Genomic DNA, 25,696 nt, shown 5'->3' on the forward strand with positions numbered 1-25,696 from the left:
CTGCACAGTGGTCTGGGTCTGTCTGTCTGCTCATCCTCACTTCTGTGTTTCAGCCTTGGAGGCAGGGGTCTTGAGTCCATCCCCTGTGCTCCCTTCTAGATCCTGGTGCCATGATGTCTCTGCTGCTCCAGTGCCTGCATCCGTTGTCTTCCAGGAAGAAGCTTTGAAAGGGTTAGGGGTGCTGGGTGGAGTTGGAGGGCAGGGGGAAGGTACAGTGAGTGTAGGGAGGAGCTTGCGATGACTGTGCCCTCAGCCCCAGTTGGTTTGTAACCAAGGAAGGACAGTTTGTACTCTGGGTGCCGCTGGCCCTTCCATCGGGCAGGCAGCCTTCTGCCCCTGTCACGTTGCAACAGTGCATGTGCTGAAGCCCTGCCCTTCTCTTCCTCACCTTCTGTGACATTGGTTTCCTGCTCTGCCTCCTCCCTGTCTCACTCCTCTTTGCTGAGTGCCCTCCTCTGTCTTCCCCGTAGCTCTGTCCAGTGGGAGCATACATGGCCTGCATATGCTCTCTCCCTCAAGATCTCTACTCCCTGGAAGGAGCTCATCATGTCCAACTCAGTCCAGCCGCTGGAACCCAAGACCTCAGTATCCAACTAGACGTCACCCTAAGCAATAAGCCTGCCCATCATCCCTCTCTGGGTCCCTGAAAAGGCTGATCCTCCCCCATCTACCTGGTCAGCCAGACTAGAAGCCCAGGACTCAGCCTAGATTGCTTTTCTCTTCCTCAGTATTCCTCCTCCTGCCTGTCTTCCCCTTGCTGTTCATTAGATCCTCTCCCAGTGTCCTTGGATCATTGCAACCTCTTGACTAAGCTCTCTGCCTCCAGGATCATCTCCAGTTTTACCCTCCACAGTTCCTAGAATGCAGATGCAAAGTGTGCAGCTCGGACATACATCCCCTGCATAAAACCCTCAGTGCCTCCCCCTTCCCCTCGGGATAAAATCCAAGTTCCTTTGCCAGCACTTGAGGTTCCTGGCGATGGGGTTCACACAGTTGCATGCTCCTCAACTTTTGCCCAAGCCACTTCCCCTGCCAGTCATGCCTTTGCGGCTCCTCTCTGCAGCTTCTGACATGGTACCATGTGTGTCTCTCCTGCATCTGCCCCACCCTTGTGGAGTGGATGTTACATGTGCTGACAGCTAAAATATAGCCAGGCACCCACCAGGTACTTGTGTATCTTACATCATGTCATTCTCCCATTGCCCTGTGTACTGTGTGTCTCCGTTGTACAGCTAAGGAAGCAAAAGCAATAGAGACATTAAGATCCTTAGCCAAGGTGATGCAGTTCCTAAAAGAAGAGCCAGGACGTGACCTCGGCTCTTGAGTCACATACCTGCCTCTACCGACACCCCACCCCTGCCTGCTCAGCTGTAAGCTGCTGAGAGCAGATAGGACATCGTCAGTCATCTTTGTGACCAGGTTGCAAGGCTCATCACATAGTGGGCCCAGTAGGATGTCTAGGAGTGAATGAGTGAATCGAATGATACTGTAAATATCTCATAAATCACATGAAAGTGAGAATAAGAATATGTGGGAGTGGTAGCAGTATTTCTGTATTACACCCACCATGTGTTATCATCCATGAGGACATAAAAGGAGTAAAAATGTTATTACTGCCTTTGAGAACAACTTGACTTAGCTGAGAACTAAAATATTTAAAAGAACTTAAATATTGAGTCTTAAGGGCCATTCTTATGCCTGTTGCCAAGGAATATTATTAATATTTATGGGCATCAACTTATCTGTTTAGGCTTCATCATGTGCTAATGGCTAACAGCATCAGCAGTTTAATTATTGACCTAATCAAGATCTAGGGCAGGCAGACTTCCTAGTACTTTGAGAACTGCTGGCCACTTTTCATGTCAGCCTCGCATTGTAAGGGATCCTTAAAAAATGAAAGCTTTCTGTCTCTCCAATGGTGAACTAGTTTATCAGTTCAAGTTCAAGTGAAAGGGAGGCTTCCCGGCCCCATTGAACTTGGCACGAAGGTGATTCATCTTACGTATATCATAGTTACGCCGAAGAAAGGTTTCAGTTACCATTTTAAATGCAAGAATAATATGCTTTACATATAAGTACTGGTATACTGTGGATTCTAGAGTTATCCTCATGTAGAATCATTGAGCCATGGTCTCTGGTGTTCTTTGTAAGAGCACCATGCCTATTTCATAAACCAGAGCCTAGATAGTGAGCTTGCCCCCACCACCACCACCACCCGCCCTCCCCCATGCAAAGGCTTATAACTGAATGAGGGGGAAAAAAATTAATTACATGAATATTAAGAGGTTACTTATCTATTATAACATTGGGCCACAAGTTGACTAATTAAAAGGAATGCAGGTTGGAAAGCTGCCACGGATCTCCTTTCATTTAGAGAACCACAGGCTGAAGCCGTGATTGTGCGTGACAGACTCCCGGAACAATGGTGCGGCCCTCAGACCATCCCGATGAAGCATGCTCGTCTGAATTACACCGACGTCGGGGTGGCCTACAGGCAAACAAAATGGTTAAACAATACATAATCGAGTTTTTATTTGGTATTTCCTGCGAGGCTGGACCAGTTGCCAGGGAGTGCACTGTATTTTTTCCTTCGGCTGTATTAATTGTTGACCATAGCTGGCAGAGCCCCAGACAGGGACAGATAAGGGGGAAAATGGCATCTGGACATTAAAGCCCCAAGTGTACTGGGGGGAAAAAAAAGCACAAAAAAATTACAGCATATATCAGGAATTTTCCAACTAACGATGTGCGGATGTGGTAGCGCGAGGGAAAAAGAGCCAAACTGAGCTTGCTTTGTTCGCAGAGAGGCCCCCCTGTAGCATTCCTTTTAGCTGTGCATATTTTGGCTTCATTTGTACAGTTTTAACTTTATGCTGTGTGTGGAGAAGCTCAGTTGTAATTGGTTGTGCCTAATAATTCTATTGGAATCATTCAAGTTCATGAGTAGCTGTTATTAGTTACTTCGAAGCGGCTTCAAAAACCAAGTCTTAAGCTGAAAACTTTTTTTTTAGGGGCATGTCATTACTGTAAAAGATGGCAACAATTATTGTCTTTGATTTCACAACAGTTTGATTTTTTTTTCTTTTGCTTTTTAAAGGCAAGATTCATTTATGGAGACAAACAAGAAACAATGTCTTAAAAGCTTGGGCTAGGAGTGATGAGAATACAGATGCTTTAGCCCGGACATAAATTCTCTCCAACTGGTTTGTAAAACATGAGCATTTGAGATAGAGAGAAGCCCGTCTGCTATTTTTAGATTCCATTTAAAAGGTGAACATAATAAATGAGCCTAAATATTAGTCAGTTGATGGCACAAAGAAAGTATTACAGCTTCATGCCTTGCACTGGAAGTTGTTTGTTCCTGTTTTCGTTCAGTAATACAACGAAAAACCTCCAACTGAACATAGCTGCTTGAATAGAAGCTGGGTAATCCTTGGGAGTTCCTAGTAACAGTAGTATCCCAGTTGGGGAGAGCCGTGAGTGTTCTGAGCTGTGTGGCAGCCATGGGTGCTGTCTGTGTCCGTGGCCGCCACACTCAGTGGTTACATGTGCAGACTCAGGGGTTACACCTGGGTTTGAATTCCAGCTCCAGCAGTTCTGGGACTTTGCTGTAGTTGTTAACATGTTGTGAGCACTGGTTTGTTTCTTACCTAGAAAATGAGTTAAAAAGTGCGGAGCCCATCTCCCAAATTTTGACAGCTTTTAAATGGCGTGAAGTACGTCAAGACCTTAGGAAGGGCCAGGCCTACTGAAAACCCAGGCTAAAGCTCGCCTCTTAACTATTATTACGTCTTCTCTGTTGTCAGGCTCTGGGGCTTCTTTGAGCTTCTCAAAACATTCTTTCAAGTCAGTGTCTGCTTTAGAGTTGAATATATTTACTTAATCACCACTGACTTCCACTGTAGATAGCAAGGAACAGGTTGTTTGGTCTGTAATGAAAACCGGGGCGGTAGTTTGGATTGCCGCAAAGCATGCTCTGAGAAACTGCAATTTTAATAACTCTTTGCAGATGCACTTATTAAGATCCAATTATTAGTAGAGAAGCACTGGAAAAGGGTACTCAGATAGCATTGTTCTTCCTGAGATGGGCTTCCGACTACAGGATTCGCATACTTGATGACGTTATAGACGCTGCCTGGTAACACGGAGGCCAGAGCTTCATCTCCAGATGCGAAGAGAAAATCCCTCATTATTGTCTCCTGTTTGATTGAGTGATTTTCACAAGACTTCATTTTAATGACTTTTGTGCATTTTCTGATGTATGCTGTGTTTCACTTTTTTCTGCTAGGAATCTTAACCCTCTTGAAGGCAGGAACCATGTTAGGAGTTCACAGACTCTGAAATTAGAATTGCACGACTCATCGCCCCGCACTTCAATATGCTGTCCAGTCAGTGTTAATGATGATTGACATGTCCGTCCCAGACGTCTGTAAATCCATGAAACCGGTCCTAGACCAAAGCGCTTGCTTAAATAGACACGAGTCCCTGGCATCAGATCAATTTTTCTTAAAGTAAATCTGAGGTTCTGAAAACATTCGGAGGCCTTTAATAATATCACTGAATCATGTAGTAAGGACTTGATAAAGCATACATTTTTATGAGAAGTTCTCTGTGTTAGGGTTAAAAGATTATTAATCCCTCTCCCCAAAACAATAACAACAACAATAATCGGCCACATGTGGTTAGCTTTGACTGCAGAACTGGAAAACTAGGTTTTCATTTCTGCAACTGGCGTTTTTCTCCCCGGCTGCTTTTTAAGTTGGGCTGTTAGCAATTTAGCCTGTCTTTAATTTTAAGCACCATTCTTCTAGTCAGGAGATCCCAATAGGAAGCCCTGCTTCCCACAGCCCAGCCGCTCATTGGCTCGCTGGCAAAAGAGCATTTCTGCATACATTGGATGCTTCCTTCTCCCCTGGAGACCAAATATGCTCATGTTTCACAATCCCCTGGTTTGTGAGCTTGAGTCCATTGCCTGAAGCTGGAAACTTTCACTTGGGAGGACACAGCACACATCAGGATCCAGACCCAGTGCCCCCGACAGTGCCCGTGGGTCTGACAGCAGATTGAATGCATACTTTTCTCTTAATCCAGTGTTTCTGAGCTGCCCCAGCCGAAATCAGAAACCGATGTGCCTGAGAGAGGTGTCCTTCAAAGAAAGGTATTTCCTTTGTGCAGCTCTAGTGCACTCAGAATTCAAGGGGTTAACCTGAGAGCTGCTTTGAAAACAGAGGCGAAGGTCACTGGCGGCAACAGCAAAGACTTTTAAAGCTGCCGTCCTGAGCCTTTCAGCCTGCCTTCCCCACCCAGGGGATTGTAAACATTGGCTCCCGGCCACCCTGTCCCACAGCACAGAACTTCTCTGTGCTTCCAGCATATACGTTTATGCTTCTCGATGGAAGCTGGAGTCAGGCGTGTTCCTGCTCTGCGCCCAGAGAACACGTCTCTGTTCGGTGCGGGGGGGGGGGGGGGGGGCAGCCCGTCCTGCAGGAATGTGAAAGCAGCAGATACGCTTATTTAGCGGTGCTTCCCATGGAACTGAGCCGCTGCTCTGGTCTGTCTGGAGCAGAAAGAATGTGTAGAATGCTGTCACTTAATCAGCACCCAGAGGAGCTCTTTTATCTGCCATTTGTTAGTAACCAGCAGTATTGCCCTTATCTCTCTGTCCTTTCCCTGGATCCAGTGCCCTCAGATAGGAGAACTCCTAACATGAAAGCACTTATTACCTTGAGCATTGCTTCTTGTTTTTCTTTTTCAAAACTCCGAGTTCCTTAATCACCAGCAAAGCAGCTGTGGGACTTTTTTTTGGTGTTGTAATTTAAGTGAAGTTGCCATGGTTGTTTGGTAACGTTACAAGCCTGATGACTGACGCTATCATTCACACCTGATTTTTCAAACATCTGTACTGACACAGTCACAGGACCCTTTATCGATTGGGTTGCATGAGAGCAGAATGGAATTTCCAGAGATCTATTATATAGCTTATAGTTCTTCCTCCTGAACCTTTCACTCTTTTGAAAGGGGTTAATATTCTCTTGTCTATAAGTAATTTCATGTCATTTCCGTCATTTGAAGCGATATTTTTTCTGGAGATGAGAGCCGAACATTCATTTTGATCCACATATTACTATGGATAAGAGCAGAAAGAAATGTACCCTATCCCATTCCTTTTTGCTCTTTTGAAAGTGGCCATGTTTCAGGGGAAGCCATGTAAAATTATCGGCTGCTTACTATTGTACCCAGTGTTCAACTTCCCCTTTGTCGAGTTTCCATTTCTTCCATGTCATGTTCCCAGATGGTGTCACGGAGCATGTAGAATTTATTCATTCTTCATTAAAGAATTCCAGGGTTGGGAGGACTTCAGAAATAATCTAATGTGACTTCTTGATTATATAGTTGAGGAAACTGAGGCCTAACAATATAATACTACTTGTTCTTACAAGATAATAAATAAGTATACAGAATGTATCTGGCCTGAAAGCCCTGGTGTGCAGATCTCAAGTCCAGGTCACTTTCCCGTAATCCATCTATAGTCTTGTACTGTGTGACGTTAACAGATGACCAAACATGAGGTTAATAAACAAGTGACACTGACACATGTGAGTACCTCAGCAGGTAGAAGACAGCATAAGTCATGACTAGCAGCAGATGCATTGTACACCAAGCAGGAGGTCCGGTGAGGTCTTGGTTTTCACTTGTCCCCAAGGCACCTGGTAACTGATAACTTCTATCATTCAGCTTATTGACTTGCCACATATCAGTTTCACTATAAGTTTCTCACAATTCCTGTAGAATCCCCTTTTGCTCTTGCCTATTTAACACGTTAAGGATGACTTCACACTAATTACAACAGTGAGCTCTACATAGGACCAAAGCTATTCACAGAGGCTAATTCATAGCACTGCAAGCTTTTATGACTAGATGAGAAAGATTGAATACAAATATAAAAGTCTTCAGTCTAAGGAACATAAAAGGAATTCTTTCAACAAACTTCCATTGTATTTATTGTTTTTTAGAGACCAATGTGACATATATGCATGAAGAACAAGAACATTGTTAAACTACGTAATGATAAATTAATTAGAAAATAAATTGGGAGGCAGGAAAGGTTTAAAAATGAATGCATTAGAAAAGAGAATAATAGTAAACTGGAAAAATAAAGAAGCCAGAGAGTTGCTATATCATTACAACTGCAAACAGGCAATCCTCTGGCAGAGCTAATTGGAAAAAAGAGGGTCGTGGTAGAGAGCGCATCAGTCCACTGTGCTGCTGGGAACTTCTGCCTTTAACTTGGGGCAAGTGAGACAGGATTGTGTCTCAAGCCTGGGCACCCCTAGTTCTCCCTATGAGTGTCTCTTTCTGTTAGCCTAGGTAACAAAAACCAGTGTCTCATACTGTGTGTATATATGTTGCGGGTTTGGATGCAGGCAAAGAAGGAAAATATATCCTGCAGGAAGAGAGAGCTTGGGACTGGGCAAAACAGCCATGCCTGTCGTAATTTCCAACCTCATTCAAGTCATTGTCAGCGAGCACTGCGGGTGACCTCCACCTTGGGGAGTGTAAGGTTAGTTAGGAGACGTGAGTTACTCTTGAGGTTTAAGGATTGGAGGTGAATCAAAGATGGTGAAATACCCACTGAGGAGAGTCCAAGAAGTGCTTGTGAAGAGCATTTGTGAGAAATGACTAGGGACAGAGCGGAGAAGAAGTGAGTGTGAAATGCTGGGTCTTCTTTCATAAAACTTTGCTCACAATCCTCCCCACATGGAAAACCATAGGAAGGTTCAGTCCTGTGTAGCTTTGCCGAGAAATGACTTTACTATCACATTCCCGAGGGATTCAGGATCCCACAGTAGACGCTTCGGTTCTCCTCACAGGTGGCAGCTTCTGCGCCTGGGGAATTGGAAGCAGAAGCGTCCTGCGATGGCCGTACTTGGAACTTCTTGTTGGCTTGAACTGGGCTCAGCTGACAGCGGCAAGTGCACCGCTTAAGTTACTGCCTAGTAACGCCAGTCAGTTCGATTCTGCTGTGGGGCCTGTTTTACTAAAATTTCTTCCTGCCATGGCTTTTAGAGTGCAGAATTCACGGTTTCAGTCCTGTAAGTCTTGGAGCAGGGATTGCTGGTTGCTGTGCTGCATGTGTAGGTGACGACTCCTGGAGGTTCGGTCACTTCCCTGGTTTGAAATAAGTGTGTCTCTGCTCTCCGGTGTGCTTCCGTGTGCAGTCCTCGCAGCTCTGCCTGCGTGCAGGGGCTTTTCTCTGAGGAGGTACACTCCCTCTGCTGGCTCTAGCCGTGAAATGAAAGTGTGCCATAAGTAAACTCTGCTCACGCATCTCAAGGATCGCGTGCATAGGATGTTCTTTGCCTTAGATTTTTTTCTGACGTGTAAAATTAGACTTTCGTTTGGCTCGCTCTAATTCTGGCTATAAAATTGCCCAAGAATCTGAGAGAGATTTTATATTCCTGTCGTGAACAACATGAAATTCCGAGACTACTTCTGATTTGATAATTAAGACAGTCTGGCATACAGATTTACAGTATATAATAGGTGCTCAATAAATATTTATTAGTTTCTTGATTGCAGTCATATTTTTATTATACACAGACAGATTGTGTGTACTTTATTGTAGGAGTAATAAATCAGCCATTCTGTTTGATGAAGTCATCTGTGTTTCCATAGCACTTTCTCAATGCCTTATTATGGTTCTAACCACACTGTATTACAGTTATTTCTTTTTATATTTGCCTCACTGGGCTATGAACTCTTCCAGGGCAGGCATGGTCTATTATTTGTCTTGATTGTCTCAATCTCCGTCATCTTGGATTGGTTGCCCAGTAAACGGTGGTGAGTTCAAACATTGCACTGCAGTAAATATCTTCCCAAATGGTGCACAGACAGCCAGAAAGCTTAAGTAATGAGAACTTTTTTTGCATTCTGCTTTTACCATGAAGATGTAACTGAAAATACGTAACTGAAAGTAGGTGTTCATTAAAACAGCCACCACATGAATGCCAACCCTGGCCTAGTCCCTGCTGTAGGGAGCATTTGGAGACTGTGAACCAGTGGATAAGAGCTCTCTGTCTCTCTGCTTCCAAATTATTTTCTAAAAAGAAATTTTTTAAAAAAAGATAGATTAGCTCCTATTTTTTTAGGACTGAATTAGTTAGTTAAGAACATTAAGTAGCATGAATATATATATGTAGTACCAGAAACAGCATAGCTACTATAGACGGCACAATGCCATCCTCACTGCCAACATCTGTAATACTACACAGTGGAAATTGACACCAATAATAGTTATTCCAAAGACCTGAAGGATACTTTATGACTTTTATTTTCATTCTGTGCTTTGATTTTCAATGCAAAACTAGATTTTCAAATATGATACTTACTTGAAGCAAGATGTATTAGCTCTGAGGACAGGCATTTCGCCTAGTAGTGGAGATGCTTACATCCCATAGCAGAGTATCTAGGTTTGATTCTGGCTCCAACTCCCAACTCCAGTTTCCTGCTAACACAGACCCTGAAAAATAGCAGTGATGGCTCAAGTAACTGGCTACCTGCCACCTTTGTGAATGACCTGAATTAAGTTCCCAGCTGGAGGCCGGCGCTGCGCGTAGAGGGTAAAGCCACCGCCTGCAGTGCCGGCATCCCATATGGGCACCGAATCGAGCCCCAGCTGTTCCGCTTCCAATCCAGCTCTCTGCTATGGCCTGGGAAAGCAGTAGAAGATGGCTCAAGTCCTTGGGCCCCTGCACCTGCCTGGGAGACCCAGAAGAGGCTCCTGGCTCCTGGCTTCAGATTGGCACAGCTCCGGCCATTGCAGCCAACCAGGGAGTGAACCAGTGGATGGAAGACCTCTCTCTCTCTGCCTCTCCTTCTCTCTGTGTGTAACTCTGACTTTCAAGTAAATAAATAAATCTTAAAAAAAAAAAATTTCCCAACTCATGGCTTGTGGCTTCAGTCCTGACCTGATCCTGTCTGTTGAAGGCATTTGGGGAATGAACCAGTAGATGGAAGATCTGTCTACTTCTCTCCCTCCCACCCTGTGTGTGCATGCGTGCATGTGTATGCACACTTTTCTACCTCTGAAGTTAAAAAAAAAAAAGCAAAGATTCAGAAATACTGGAAAAATACACTAACTTTTATTTTTAGGGACTAAATTAAGGTTGTTAAATTGCATGCAGACATATATTCCAAAATTTATATTCTATTATTTCTGCTCTCAACTCTGTCCAGTGTTACAGACTGGTGCTTTTCAAAGTGTTTTCTAAGGAATACTAATTATGTAGGCCAGTAATAGCTGTTACATGAGGAGGCAGAATCATTCACTGGTAAATGCTGAATTAAACAGGTTTCTTTTTGACTGCAGAACTCTCGGAGTCTTTAATATGTGAATGTGCAATGTGAATTTACAGAGGACAGACTTAGCATAACCCCAAATTTGTTTGACTTAGAACTGCTTTTCCCTGAGCTTCTCTGCACCTGATCTGAGCTCATTTGGGGAGGCAGTCATGTACACAGTCAGAACTTAGCAATGTAGCCAAGTGGATTCCACCTACGTTTACTCCAATAAATTACCAGGATTGTTCTCGATAGTACATGTCTTCGTTAGTGGACAATATTGCTAGAATCATTTTGAATGTATTTCTTTTTGAAGTCTGTAGGTTTTTTGGAATCAGACTATAAGTCCCTCTAGGGCAAGAATCATGCTTTTACAGTCACCCGAGATGGGTGTCAGCCACCAAGCAGCACCCTCCAAGTGTGTCCTGCATGAAAGAAGAGATCATATGTGTGGACATGCGGGTTCTAAGCTACCAAGGAAAATGATACCACACGTACACTGGTTATTGTCCTTTGAGTTCCCCTAGCCCGAAATACTTGCCATAGTTCCCTGTATTTAAATTCCATGCCTCAGGGCCAGGTGTTTGGCACAGCAGTTAAGACACTGCTTAGGACACCCCCATCCTATATTGGAGCATCTGACTTCAAGCCCCAGCTTTGCTCCCAATTCCAGATTCCTGCTGTTGTGCCCCCCTGGAAGGCAACAGGTGAGGACTCAAGTGCTTGGATCCCTGCCACCCATGTGAGTGACCTAGCCTGAGGTCATGGCTCAGCCCTGGCTATCGCAGGCATTTGGGGAATGAACCAGCAAATAGAAGTCTCAGTCCATCTGTCTTTGTCTCTCTCTCATTCTCTGTCTCTCTGGCTTTCAAATAATTTCAAGTAAAAATAAATTAAAATGTTTAAAAGTATTCAAAATAGAAAGTTCATTCGTTATATCTAAACACTAGAAGGACTTATCAGAGGAAATGATTGCTAAATAAATTCGGGTGTCTTGTTGCAATGGAATACAACATGGCAGTAAAAGGGAACAAACTATTCATATACACAACAGCATTGACAATCTATACATATTATGTCAAGCAAAAGAAACCAGATACAAAAGTATACAGACTACATTATTAGTTATGTGAAATTCAGGAATGAGCACAATTAATGTGTGGGGGATGTAAATTAGAATTAGGGGACCAAGTGGTGGTTAATAGGTGTGCACGTACAGAGATGAGATACATTGCAAGAGTGCAGATTTGTGTACAGCTCTGTAAGTAAATACACTCCACAAAGAGATACACAGTGTACTGAAGTATACTCGTGTATGCAGTACTTCAAAGAGTTTGTGGGATGGAACCTGCATTTTAGTGCAGTTAAGCTGCCACCTGTGACACCGACAACCGTTAGGAGCGCCAATTCTAGTCCAGGCTGCTCCACTTTCTATTTAGTTCCCTGCTGATGTGCCTAGGAAAGCAGTGGAAAATGGCCCAATTACTTGGGGCCCTGCCACACCTGTGGGAGACCTCGATGGAGATCTAGTCTCTTGCCTTCAGGCTGGCCCAGCCCTGGCCATTGTGGCCATTTGGGAAGTGAGCTAGTAGGTAGGTAGGTAGGTAGGTCGGTCAGTCGATCGATCGATCGATAGATAGATAGATAAAGTTTGTGGGAGGGCTGACACTGTGGTGGTAGGCTAAGCCTCAGTCTCTGGTGCCGGCATCCCATATGGGGACTGGTTCATGTCCTGGATACTCCTCTTCCAATCCAGCTCCCTGCTGATGGCCTGGGAAGGCAATGGAAAATGGCCCAAGTACATGCGCCCCTGCACCCACCTGGGAGACCCAGAAGAAGCTCCTGGCTCCTGGCTTCGGATTGGCCCAGCTCCGGCCAATACGGCCATTTGGGGAGTGAATCGAAAAAGAGTGTGGGAAATGGAATTAAAAGACAAGTTTGGGGGCCAGTGCTGTGGCAAAGTGGTTTGTAAAGCCTTCTGCAAGGGTGGCATCCCAAATGGGTGCTGGTTCGTGTCCTGGCTGCTCCACTTCTGATCCAAGTCCACACTAATGGCCTGGGGAAAGCAGCAAAGGATGGCGCAAGTGCTTGGGCCCCTGCACCCATGTAGGAGACTTGGATGGAGCTCCTGGCTTCAGCCTGGCCCAGCCCTGGCTATTTAACCATCTAGGGAGTGAACCAGTGAATGGAAGATCTCTCTGTCTCTCTGTAACTCTGACTTTCAGATAAATAAATAAATAAATAAATACTTTTTTTTTTTTAATAAATTTGTTTTGGTGGAAAAAATCTTGAGCTCCATGCATATGAAGGCTTTTCAAAAAGTTCGTGGAAAATGTGCATATTATTAAAAAATACATGGGTTTCAAAAATTTTTTGCATAAAAAATTTTTTTGATTTAGTTCCATTTTTTGTTGGGCTTTTTGAAGTACCTTCATCTCTACATACTGGTACCTATGGTGGCTAAAATTTTATGAAATTTCCTTTAAGGTATGATGTGTAAAATTGACTCTGTTCCCATAGTTATGAAGTCTAAAACTTCTCATACCTTCAGAATAACCCAAAGATAGATGGATTTTTTTTCTTTGATGTGTTTGTTGCTAGTTTAGGGTTTTTTATTTCCTGACATGGTGGGGGTGGAATACAGAAGAATCTCTATCTTAGAAAAATTAATTTTCTTGGGCATGCATTTAACAAATACTAAGAGCCAGTCTGTACTATGGTAGCACTCAATTTGTAGGGGTATCAGAAGGAAGTAGATTCTTGCCATCACATCACAGGTCAGCACAGGCTGTAAGGGAAGTGTGCCGTGGGAGTGTGGACAGGGAGCTGCTCCCTCCCTCAGAATGTTCCAGCAGGCTTCCACAGAGGCCTCTCTAGGCCCTACTTCTATTTCTGCCATCCATGAAGATCCTCTACATAGAAAGTACCTACAGTGCTGATTTGAGAATTAAATTCAATTAAAGAATAATTGAAATTCCTCTGTGTAGTCTGCTTGTTTCTTAAACATCATCTTTGACTGGTGGGCCAGTTTCAAGGATACAACCTGCCACAGCAGTATTCTTTGAAATGTTTATAAATGGAAAGGTGGTGTTTCTTTGAATTCGCCTGGAGGTAACAACCAAATTTTACCCAAAATTGGAGGTTGCTTTTCCTTTCAAGTCGAGCTTGTGTGCAGCACACACTGCCCTGAGCTGGGCCGCAGCCTGAGCCCTGTGGGCTGGGTGAAGAGCCTTTCATGTTCTCACACGGGGCTCTCCTGATAGCGGATGTACCTAGAAATACTCTGCCAAGTCCCCGGTATTGGTGTGGTTATTCCTAGAAACCGAGACATTTTAAGAGAAGCGTTGAGGCTCACTGAGAGCCAATGAATGTGTGTATTCTGTAGTTAGGAACAGGGCTGGAATCCCTCTCAGTGATCCTTTGTTTTGCCTCTGCTCATAGGAAATAACATGGAATGAATTTTTAAAATTAAAGATGTTTAAAACATTTAAATACTTAAGTATTAAAGATATCTAATATTTACTAAGGTGTAGGAAAGCAATTTTTTTTTAAATTTAAGTTTCCCTTTTTTTATTTATTTGAAAGGTAGAAATCGAGAGAGATCTTCCACTGATTCACTCCTCAAGGGCCTGCAACAGCCAGGGATGGGCCAGGCTGAAGAGCCAGGAATTCAGTCTCCCAAGTGGGAGTCAGGGACTCAACTACTCGAGCCTCCCAGGGTGCACTTTGGCAGGAAGCTGGAATCCAGAGTGTAGCCGGAGTTCAGACCCAGGCACTCTGATACAGGATGCAAGACCTGCTCCTGGGAAAAATTTTTAGAAGGGCTAGGACATGTATTACATGTCTGACTTTTTTTTTTCCAGTAAATTTGAAACCAGTTAAATCTAGGGTGACGTCATTATGCCCATACAGTTGCACTGTGCTGAAAGCTGAAAGAATTCTGTGCCGAGTGATGTGATTTGTAAATTTTTGGGGGGTGCAGGGTGGGCTCGGGACTGTTAGACAGTGGGGAGTGATAGCGTTCTGGCTCCCCGGCCTCTGCATCTGCCTCTCCGGTTTCCACAGCCCTCATCCTCCGTGTATTCTGCTCTTTTGCAAACAAGACAGCCTTCCCCTGCGTCTGAGCCAGTGGGTGAGGGGTGAGTTTAAGGAAGAGTCCAACTTGGGGAACTGGTTAGATGGGGATTTCATTCGCAGAGAGAAAAACAGAAGGAGCACTGCAGAGGGAAGAAGGGAAGAGGAATGTGCGGCTCTGGCCTGTGGACCTCACTTCCGTGAAGGAAGACTTCCCTTCCCTCTGCCCCTAACCTGCCATTTGCACATCCATGGCCCTAAGCCCTCAACTGCGGGTCATTTTAGTGAAATCCCTGAAATACCTTTTTCCTAGAAAGACAACTTCCTTTGTTCTTGTAAGCTTTTCTGGTAAACCTGCATTACTATGGAAATGTTTGGGAAATAAAACTTTTTTTATTATTGTAATTAGACTTAGGCTTAAGACTGGTTTCAGATAGACTGCACAGTGAAGGGAATGGACCTGAGTCGGGTAAAATCCTGCTTTCAGTTCTGCCTGGGCCATTTGCTATCAGCTGCTTCTCAACTCCTGTGAGTTTCAAGTATGGCCATTGATAGTCACCTGGTAGATAAATAAACCGAAGACAGCACGTGGGGAAGCAGATGAAGTCAGTCCTGCATGGTGCCCACACAAGGGCACGTGGGAGACCCAGGTAGGGTTCCTGGCTCCTGGCTTTATTCAGTCTGTCCCAGCATCAGCTGTTGGTGGCATTTGGGGAGTGAACCAGCCAATGGAAGATCTCTCTCTTTCTGTGTATGTGTATCATCCTACCTTTCAAATAAGTAAAAAATCTTTAAAACACGTGTTGTAAGCTTGATTTCAAATATGTGCTTCCATTCCCTCATCACTCTACTACGAAACCTCCCGGTAGGCGCTTGGTACATGTGCATGCAGCCTATGTAAAAATGAACATTGTAGGCAACTGCTGAGTCCTCTTAGAAAATCTGAGTAATCCTGTGGCCTCCCCAAGCTCATCGATCTCCTCGCAACAACCCTGAAGAGGAACAATGAGCTCTGCAGCCTGCCATATCCGGTGTTGAGAATCATTTTCATTTCTACTTATCTCTGAAGGTTGAAGGAATGTCTGCAAATATTTGTTGGGTTTCTATGGTGAAGGCAGAGGGAGATCAAGTGTGTGATTGTTTAGTGTCAAAATCAAAACTGCACTGCACTGTACTTCCACAAAGAGAATGAATTTGTTCCTTGACACATAATAGACATTTAGCAAGTGGTAACTATTTTACATTTCATGAATTCAAGAGAAAGTTTAAATAATGCAGTCTGAAGGAAAATACGGACTCTTCAGGTATTGTAAAACTTCATTTTATAAAAAGAAAATGGTCCTCACACTTTATTAAACAATCATCCGTTGACCCAAGATGATGTTGGTTGACCCTTGGGATGCCTGGAATGGGTCTGGGGACACACTGTGGTTTGTAAACTTCCACAACAGAAACCCCCCGTGTCCTGCCCTGGGTTGTCATCCCTGTCACCCTCCATTCTGCTGTCTTCCAGGGACCTGGACACGTGTGGGAACATAGGTTTATTTTATGCCTGTGGTGTACAGTGCTCCACAAGGTCCTGGGTTGATCGGCCACCCAGGAACAGTCTGCTATCTGAGGGCTGGCGTCAGGTCTGCAGGCTGTAAGTGCACAGGCAGAAAATGGAGGAGATACAGCGTGAGACTGGCAGAGAGAACTGTGGGGGGCAGGACTAACCAGAAGAATGGAGTCCTAGGAGAACACGCCTGAGACAACATTCCACATTTGGGGAGACCGGAAGGCTGAGACACAGTGCTCACAGACACACATGCACGCCTGCACACACACGCACACACATGCACACACACACACACACGAAAACCTCTGAGCCTCTCCTGGGTTCAGGCCAGTCTTCTTGTCAAGGAGAAGCAGACAGAGTTGCCAGAGAGGGTAGGAGTCACATGGTGAGGACGGTGTGGGTACTCTGGACTTGAACTTGACCTTAAAGCTCTGGAGAATGGAGCAAAGGGTTTTAAGCAGGAGGGTGGTGAACACAGCTTCACATGCCGTGGAGAAGATGGGCTGCAGGGAGGCAAACTAGTGAGTAGAGATCACAGTTGGCTGCTGGGACCTTCTGGCAGAGCACAGATTCAGGATGGAACGGTCAGGGTCTGCCGGCCTTACTGATGGAGATGAGTAGGGAACCTGGCTAGGGGGTTATTTTGCTGGGGGGGGGGGGGGTCGGTGATATACACAAACTCCAGAGGGAGGACAAGGCATGCATTTTGGATTTACAGCAGCTACAAGAGGACTAAATGGGATTTCCAGGAGACCATTGGAGTTGCCCATCAGATTCTGCTGGTCAGGTTTCTGGGGCTCACCAGGGTTTGTGCATCCCCTCAGAAAGACAACTGCCACTTTAAAGAAAGCAGTTCTTCAAGGGGGAGGATGGTAAGGAACACCAGAACAGGCCCCAGTGTTCTGTGCTTGCTACACAGGCTACGCCCCTACCCCACCCCACCCCCAGCAACACTACCAAATTGTCCTCCAGCCAGCTCATTTGACACATTCCTCATTGTGACCACACTGTCTAGGACCAACAAGGTACCTCTCATGGAGTGGACACTCAGCCTTGTGAGTTGACTTGAAGTTCACTTTGATCTTTAAAGGTTTGCTGTCTGGGGTTAAACCTGTTAGAGACAGAGCTGCTTCATCATTCATAAAATGAGACATCTGCATTTCAGCTCCTGTTGTCCCTCCCCAGTCACAGCACACAAGCCCTTGCACACGAAGCAGCTCTCTTCCCCTGCTGCGCCCTTCGTCTCTGCTGGGAAGGAACATCGTCTCAGTTCATTTGCCCTGTGCCGTCCATTTTCCTGTGCACCCTCTTACACATCCTCAAAGTCAAGTCATGCTCAGCCCCACCTGCCTCCCAGGTCCAGCTCTATTGTTGATAACACGAGTATTCAGCGGTGCCAAATGATTGTGGGACATTGCAGTCACCCATCCTGCAGTACAAAGGGGCAGACTGCCTCCGTCCATCTTCAGCCCTACCACCGGCAGTTCCCTGTGGTTCATCCCCAAATCCAGACATCAGATAATGGCTGTGGCCAATGAGTCAAATGAATGAAAACCAGAAAGGGTTAGGGATGACAGGAGCTAGTGGACGCTGAAAGGAGAGCCGTCCTCTAGCTGGAGGTCAGGAAAGGCAGGATGTGAGCCTGGCTTTGAAGGATGGGTAGGATTTGGACCTGCAGAGAGTATCTCACAGAGAACCACACGGGCAGTGCTGGGAAGGCAACACAGAAATGCGAGTTGGGGCGTCCCTTGGTGGCGGGTGCAGCAGACCAGAGGCAAGAACAGAGTTGCCAGCATAGACTCTCAGTTGGTTTTTGTCCTGTCAAAACCTCTCCTTCTGGCCCTTAGATCACAAGTGAGGATATCTGAGATGACTATGTTGTTACAAAATATTGTGTGTGTTAGCTGTTACTGATAGTTAACTCTTAATAGTTTCTACTTGCATAATAATGAGAAGGCTGCTAGGCAGAATTAAAATCCTGATTATTTCTAATATTCATATTTTAAACCTATAACTTTGAAGAACTGAATTCTCTATTATGAGAAGTTGGTTAAACAGTCACTAGTTTTCTCCCCCCCCCCCCTTAAGATTTAGTTGGAATGACAGAGAGAGAGAGCTTTTATCTATCAGTTCACTCCCCAAATGGCCTCAACAGCCAGGGCAGGGCCAGACTGAAGCAAGGAGCCAGGAACTCTGTCCAAGTCTTTCCTATGTATGTCAGAGGCTCAAGCATTTGGGCCATCCTCCACTGCCTTCCAGGGCCCATTAGCAGGGAGCTGGATCCAAAGTGGAGCAGCCGGGACTTGAAGTGGTGCCCATGTGAGATACCAGCGTTGTAGGTGTTAGCTTAACCTGTTACACTACAATGCCAGCTGCACTAGTTACTCACTTTCACTTTGTAAAACCATACTAGTTTTCTGTGGGAGAAAAAAAGATACTAGACAAGCATTGTCTTGGCGTGAAAAAGAGCTTCAAGCACAGCTTAGAACGTCTTTGCTTTAGCAAACTAAAGACTTTGAAGTATTTCAAGGATTGCATCCTTATTTATTGTAAATCATACTCTACAACTGCACTTGAGACGTGTTGTTGGAGTCGGCCCCCGAAAGGAGACCCTCACCGCATGGTTCACTCAGTAAGTGATCACTAAACCAGAGGACAGTGAGGAGACTCAGGGTTAGAATTAAAGAATCTGTAACAGGACATAGAATGCTAAGAGAGAACACCCACCCTATAGATCCTCTACTCTAAATTCCCTCCTGACAGCTCAGAAAACTGAGGCCTGGAGAAGGCACCCCCTAGGCCAGTTTCTTCAAGTGTAAGCTGTGTATGTTGGTCACCGTCCCAACAGGAAGTGGATGGCACACACCAGACAGTTCAGGGAGGACTTAGGCACGTCGGCACAATGTACAAAGACGCCGGTGTAAGAGAGCTCAGGAGCTGGGGCTGTAATGAGTCCCTTGGTTGCAGTCAGGCTGTTCCCATTCCCAGACTGAAAAGGAAGAGGGAGAGCAATTGCTGGAATCCAGAGGAAGAATCAGGTGGAGCCACTTCCCGGAGGTGGATACCAACTTTGTGGTGGCAACGCAGCCATCACTCACAGGAAAGAAACCACAGAGCTAAGGATGTGTGCCCTCACCATTGAGGCTTCCTCATGGCCAGGGGCATCTTGGGGGAGGATCTGTCCCCCCAAGATGCCCCACACTGTATTCATGCCTGCAGCCTTCTCTGCTGTTACAGCCTGTAATAAGGGTGAATCAGATAAGAGCTCCAGTTTTCCCAGGCCCTTGGTAAGAGGGTATGGGAATAAAAGACTGTTAAGTAGAATATTAAGTGAGAGCGCTTTACCCTGACATGCATTTTGAGTCAGAGTTGGCCTTGGCCCCCGCTTTATCTTAGACTGTTATTGAACTGATTCAAGAAATTGTGAATGGAGATCAAAGCAGTTTAAACAGATACATTGGGTTGTGTAAATATCCTTGAACTCCTCCCCCTGCTTTCCGGTCCGCCTCCTGTTGCCAGCTCCATTCAACACCTCCAGAGGCTGTTAATACGCGTAATGATTGTAATAAACATCGCATCTGCTTTGGTTCCAGCTGGCTGCAGCCACCCAGCCCTATCCATAGTTGCCATTGTTATCTCCTCTTGCTGGACAACTGCATGGGTCATCACCAGTAGCCGCCTGTGTCGTGGATTTCTGAATGTTGGTCTTAATGTATTGTACTCCTGATCTCCTGATTCCTTCAGCGTGTTCCTAACTTTAAATTGACCATCACATCTTAAGGATAGTTAGAGTGAATCAACATGGAGAACTCTTGGTAGAAATGTATTAAGAGTTTGAAAACTCCTTACTTCATGCACTAAAACCTTGAAACATTTTTCACCAGTGTTGTCCCTTCCTTATGAAGTTTTCAAAGAAAAATTATTCAGCTTTTGCTTGTGTCTGCTTTAAACTGGTGGTAATTTAGGCAGGCTTCCATCCGAAGCTTTTCAGTGGCACAAAAGTATGCTAATTCCTAAGCAAAGATAGTTTATATTTTACTGTCAGGGAAATTTGTTACACTTTGTCCTCAAAACCTCGGGGCCAGATTTAGTTTGGTAAATATTCTAAATTCTCTGAGATTACAGAAATTGTCATCAATTGAGAGATTCAAAATGACAGTGACTTAATGTAAGAATTGAAGGACTGTGGGACAGAGATGGTAGACAGATAGGAGCTGGAAAGCCCTCTTGGTATGTAGGTTTAGATTACATGAACCAGGAAACATCTAGTGGAACATAGTGGTGTTGGGATTATTTTATTGTAGAAATGTTAAGTATCATACAGTTCATATTTTAGTATTCATTTCTACAAAGATTAAACCAAAAAGATATCTCTTTACCAAGGGTAGGGAACCTTTTTTTCTGCCAAGGGCCATTCAGATACTTAATAGCATCATTCACGGGCCATACAAAATTATCAGCTTAAAAATTAGCAGGCTGTAGGTCCCACCTGCAGTGACCGTCATAGGGCTGGACCATGTTATTTCAATGGAGGCAAATGGACTTTTTAAATCTTAGCTTTAATTGGATCACTAAATGGGAATTGATGAGTGTCACACCACGCAGAGCATTGCGTGGCCAAGTAAGAGAAACCTTTTCCTTCAACTATATTTTAAGGAATTCATTTAAGCCAAGAGGACAGCTGAGTGTGAGATCCGGAACGTCTTTCACATTAGACACAGACAGGCCTTTGCAACAGCTGTGACACCGAAGCTGCCACCAGGGATGCCTGCACACTGGAGTGCCTGGGTTCAAGTCCCACTCTGCACTTCATTCCAGCTTCCTGCTGATGTGCCCCTGGGAGGCAGAGGTGATCACTGCCAAAGCTGGTTCCCTGCCACCCACATGCGAGACCTGGATACAGTTCACAGCTCTACTGTGCAGGCATTTGAGGAGAGAACCAGTGGACAGGAGATATCTCTCTCTCTGCCTTTCAGATAAATAACTGTTAAAAAAAAAAAAGGCATAATTCTCAAAAAGGAAAACCATTACATTTTGCATCTATATTAACTAGGATTTGTGTAGTCTTGTATCTGTCACCATCTAAATTCTTGTTATTTTAATATTTTGTAATAATAATAAATTTTATTTACTGAAAATAAAAGGCCAGTGTATATAAGGCAGACATCCTTAGATGTACAAGGAGATACTGGGGAAGGAAAACAAAACATACTTCTTCAGAGTTTGGCAAATAAACTCTGGGAAGATACAAGCTAGGATTTATAGGAGACAAAGTCTTACTAATAAAGGACTATACACTTAGAGAGAATGCTCCCTCACACCCACAGAACAAAAGTCGAAATTCTACCAAGCAGAAACTGAAAGTTGTGGTCTCCAGTTGTGATGCAATAAAATTAGAAATCTGACAATTAAAACACTTTTCTGAGAAATTTATTCTTCAATATAATATGCTTTTGGGTTAAAGAGAAAATTTAGAAAAGTTTACTTAAAGATTTTAAAAAAGAGGGAAATTTAAAAAGATGAAAATCAACAAAGTATAAAACAAAGCACTAACCCTCCCCAAAATGCAATTAAATGCTTTTTAAATAAATATAGCTGAGTTCTGGATAAGCCTAATGGCTATAAAGAGAAAATTAAAATGTATATTATGCCTGGTCCAGCCTGGCCCAGCACAGCACAGCCCAGCCCAGCCCTTGTTGTTCTCGGCATTTGGGAAGTGAAGCAAGAGGATGAAGTTCTTTGACTTTCTGCCTTTCAAATAATGTGGGGAAGGATGGGGGGGGGGGGGTGGAGTGGGGCCCAGTACTGTGGCGTAGTGGGTAAAGCTGCCACCTGCAGCACTGGCATCCCATATGGGCACCAGCTAGAGAGCTAGCTGCTCCACTTCCGACCCAGCTTCCTGTTAATGCACCTGGGAAAGCAGTGTTAGATGGCCCAAGTGGTGGGAGACCCAGAAGAATCTCCTGGCTCCTGGCTCTTAGCTTCAGCCTGGCCAAGCCCTGCTGTTGCAGCCATTTGGGGAGTGAGCCAATGGATGGAAGATCTCTCTGCCTCTGCCTCTGCCTCTCCCTCTGTAACTCTACCTTTCAAATAAGTAAATAAATCTTAAAAAAAAAAATAAAGCCTGGAATGCTAGTGCTAATATTTATTTAAGATGTTAACATATTAAATAAAGACTCATAATATTTTCTTTTTTGTTAATTTTTCATGTTTTAATATGAGGGATGGATAATGAAAACTTTCCATTCTTTTCTATATTCTTGAATAGTGTAACTAACATAAGAAATATTATTCCCCTGATGGTCAAACTCATTTGTAAAATTATTTGGGTCTGAACCATAGCTAATGTTCCTTTAACCACCTTTTACATTTCTTCTTAGTATAGTCTGTTCAGGTTTCAACCTTTTTTTGAACCCATTTTGGTTATGGTAAAAAAAAATTTCCTAGGAAAAATCCTTAATGAAAATTGTCAGCCCTGGTAAATTGTCAGCCCTCTTTTAGCATCAGTAATCCATCAGAAAACAGTTTCCTTAGAATAGCTTAAAAAATGCTGTATTCAGATTAAACTTTTAGACCTTGTTTTGAATTGGAAGTGAGAAGATAAATGTGAGCCCCTATAGTATCTGTGTCTATGAACCACTCAAGTGGAACTTGGCAGGCAGTTTGCACCTGCACTTTTATTTACAGTGTGTCAGAGGAGCAAAAGTGTTCCTCCAGCTACAAATACTAATAACACAGAAATAAATCAAGTACATAAAAACTGGAGCCCAGAATTGGACACTCTCTTTGGTGAAAAATAAGAGTGGTTGCTCATTGCATTTTCCCCAGTTATCATCCTAAGAATGGTTTCCTTAATGATCATTTCTGTGATATTTGTTAAATCCTTATATGTGCAGTATTGTGATAGACATTTACATACATAGTGGGTAAAGTCAGGACCATACCCTCAGAAAGGAACTGTTACCTCATGTCATTTTCATGGAGCAGTGGCTTCAGGGCACTGATGGCCACACTAGGCCTGCTGGGACACAGGGAATGGGGTATGTGTGGAGAGGAGAAAGAAGACTCCCAGCCCAGGGGAGTGGTGTAAACAAAGCCATGAAGGCCGGCGCCACAGCTCAATAGGCTAATCCTCCGCCTGCGGCGCCAGCACCCTGGGTTCTAGTCCCGGTCGGGGCACCGGATTCTGTCTCGGTTGCCCCTCTTCCAGGCCAGCTCTCTGATGTGGCCCAGGAGTGCAGTGGAGGATGGCCTAAGTCCTTGGGCCCTGCACCCGCATGGGAGACCAGGAGAAGCACCTGGCTCCTGCCTTTGGATCAGCGCGGCGTGCCGGCCACAGCGCGCTATCCGCAGCGGCCATTAGAGGGTGAACCAATGGAAAAGGAAGACCTTTCTCTCTGTCTCTCTCTCTCTCACTGTCCACTTTGCCTGTCAAAAAAAAAAAAAAAAAAACAAAAAACAAAAAACAAAAACATGGAGGCAGGAGCTGTAGAATGTGTTTCTGTTATCTAACTGCTCATGCCTGCCCAAGGAAGGATGAGGGTTACCTAAAGAACTTGAAAGAGAAGAAAAAGGAAAAATCCAAGGGCCCCATCCATAGGGGTCTAATTGAGTGGGGGCAAGATAAGGCCCAGATACCTAAGCTTCTCTGAAAGTCCATGGCTGATTCTGTTCACAGTCAAGGTTGAAAACCAGCTGTGTAGTCTAGTCTGTAACTAGAGTGCAAGGGATCTTTCAGTAGTGTGGGATTAGGTGCCAGAAAGACGTATGGCAGTCAAGAGATAATTGGAATAACGTTTTAGTGCTTTAAAAATAAGATTTATTTATTTATTTAAAAGTCAGAGTTAGAAAGATGGAGAGAGAGAGATTCCATCCACTGGTTCACTCTGCAGATGGCCGCAGTGGCCAGTGCTAGGCCTCAAGACATGCAATAATTATTTCACTGTTGTTAGTAATCTTTGTCAGGCAACTGGCCCCAGTGGGGCAGTTCTTCTGCTGTGTGTGACATTGCCTGGGGCTGCAGCCATCCAGGGGATCTGCTGGAGCTGTCCACAGGGGCATCTTCCTGTAAGTGCCACAGCGTGGCAGCAGGGTTCCAGGAGCAGGCATCTCAAAAACAACATTTGAAAAGGCCCTGGGGCCGGCACCGCGGCTCACTAGGCTAATCCTCCGCCTTGCGGCGCCGGCACACCGGGTTCTAGTCCCAGTCGGGGCGCCGGATTCTGTCCCGGTTGCCCCTCTTCCAGGCCAGCTCTCTGCTGTGGCCAGGGAGTGCAGTGGAGGATGGCCCAAGTGCTTGGGCCCTGCACCCCATGGGAGACCAGGAGAAGCACCTGGCTCCTGCCATCGGATCAGCGTGGTGCGCCGGCCTCAGTGCACCGGCCGCGGCAGCCATTGGAGGGTGAACCAATGGCAAAGGAAGACCTTTATCTCTGTCTCTGTCTCTCTCTCTCTCTCTCTCTCTCTCACTGTCCACTCTGCCTGTCAAAAAAATTTAAAGAAAAGAAAAGGCCCTGGACCACAAGTCTTCTGACCTTAACTTGATTCGTCTCACACATTACTGCAACACGCTCTGCGGGTCAGGTGAGCACTCAGATTCTACGGAAGGTGAATAAACTCCATCACTTGATGGGCGGAGCAGCACGTGCACACCAGGAAAGAAGGAAATTGATAGCGACCATTTTTTAGACTTACATCTACAATCTGAATGCTCCAAGTAATACAGCATCAAAATAAGTGAGGCAGAACTGGAGGAGATTTAGATAGATGTCACTCATAGTAGAACTAGGGGTTGGTGTAGGTGCAGCTGTTAAGTCACTAGAATATCTGCATCCCATATCTGAGTGCCCGGTTTGAGTCCTGGCTGCTCTGCTTCCAATCCACCTGCTGATGTGCACATTGGGAGGCAGCAGATGTTGCCTCGGGTAATTCTGCCACCCATGTGGGAAACCGGATTGAGTTCCAGGATCCTGGCTTTGGCCTGACCCGGCCCTGACTGTTGGAGGCATTTGGAGAGTGAACAGTGGATGGAATGTCTCCCCTCGTCTCAGATATTTGTAGGATATGTGCCTCTTCCATACCCCAAAAAGGGAAATACTCGAACCTCTACACTCGCAGAAATATGAAGCCTTAACACACTGCGTTTTCCTCAGCCGTCAACCTGGCAGCAGTCGTGTGGCTTCCCCATCACACACTGCTCTGTAGGAAGTGGAGTTCTCTCTAGGTCTGAAAGTGGGGTTATGCATTCCCTCAAGTTCCTCCCCACAGGAGGGGTCCTATCTTGATTCCCTGCCAGGACCCTGGTAAGAGCAGCTTGGCCCTGGTTGTTCTGTAGGTTTCCGGTCACCTGCGTCAGCCACTGGACATGTCGTCTAATCCCCTAATAAAGCAGGCCTGGGAATTGGGCTGGACTCCTTGCCATCACCTGTTGCCCATGTGTTATTTTTATAATCCCCTTAAGAAAAAGTGTAAACTGAGCTAAACGTTTGGGTTTAGTTTATTTTGTTGCTGTTGCTGACTCTGCTTTGCTTTCTGAAACTCTTGTCATTTGCCCTCCTGATAACTCAAACTGTGTCTGGGGTGGGAACCCAGGGTGTGGGACTGATTTCATTTCCTGCTGTGCCAGTGATGAGTCCTGTTTACTCACTGCTTTTATCACAGCGGCCCCACGTGATTAACAGGAGTGTTTGCGAATCTGAATCTTGTTGCCGAAGCCTCAGTAAC

General features: G+C 45.0%; 1 protein-coding gene and 1 long non-coding RNA gene across 7 annotated transcripts in view; one reads left to right on the forward strand and one right to left on the reverse strand.

The window, feature by feature from the left end:
* The window catches only part of LOC138845904 (uncharacterized), a 28,867-nt gene extending 3,182 nt beyond the window's left edge, over positions 1 to 25,685 (reverse strand). The window contains exon 1 of the long non-coding RNA XR_011383221.2: positions 1 to 25,685. This is a non-coding gene — a long non-coding RNA (uncharacterized LOC138845904).
* CDK6 (cyclin dependent kinase 6) overlaps positions 1 to 25,696 on the forward strand; it is a 237,500-nt gene that overhangs the window by 138,624 nt on the left and 73,180 nt on the right. The gene's annotated exons all lie outside the window — the stretch shown is intronic.

The sequence above is a fragment of the Oryctolagus cuniculus genome, chromosome 16 (genome assembly GCF_051225735.1).
Source record: "Oryctolagus cuniculus isolate XC-2025 breed Fujian yellow rabbit chromosome 16, ASM5122573v1, whole genome shotgun sequence".
Taxonomy (NCBI): domain Eukaryota; kingdom Metazoa; phylum Chordata; class Mammalia; order Lagomorpha; family Leporidae; genus Oryctolagus; species Oryctolagus cuniculus.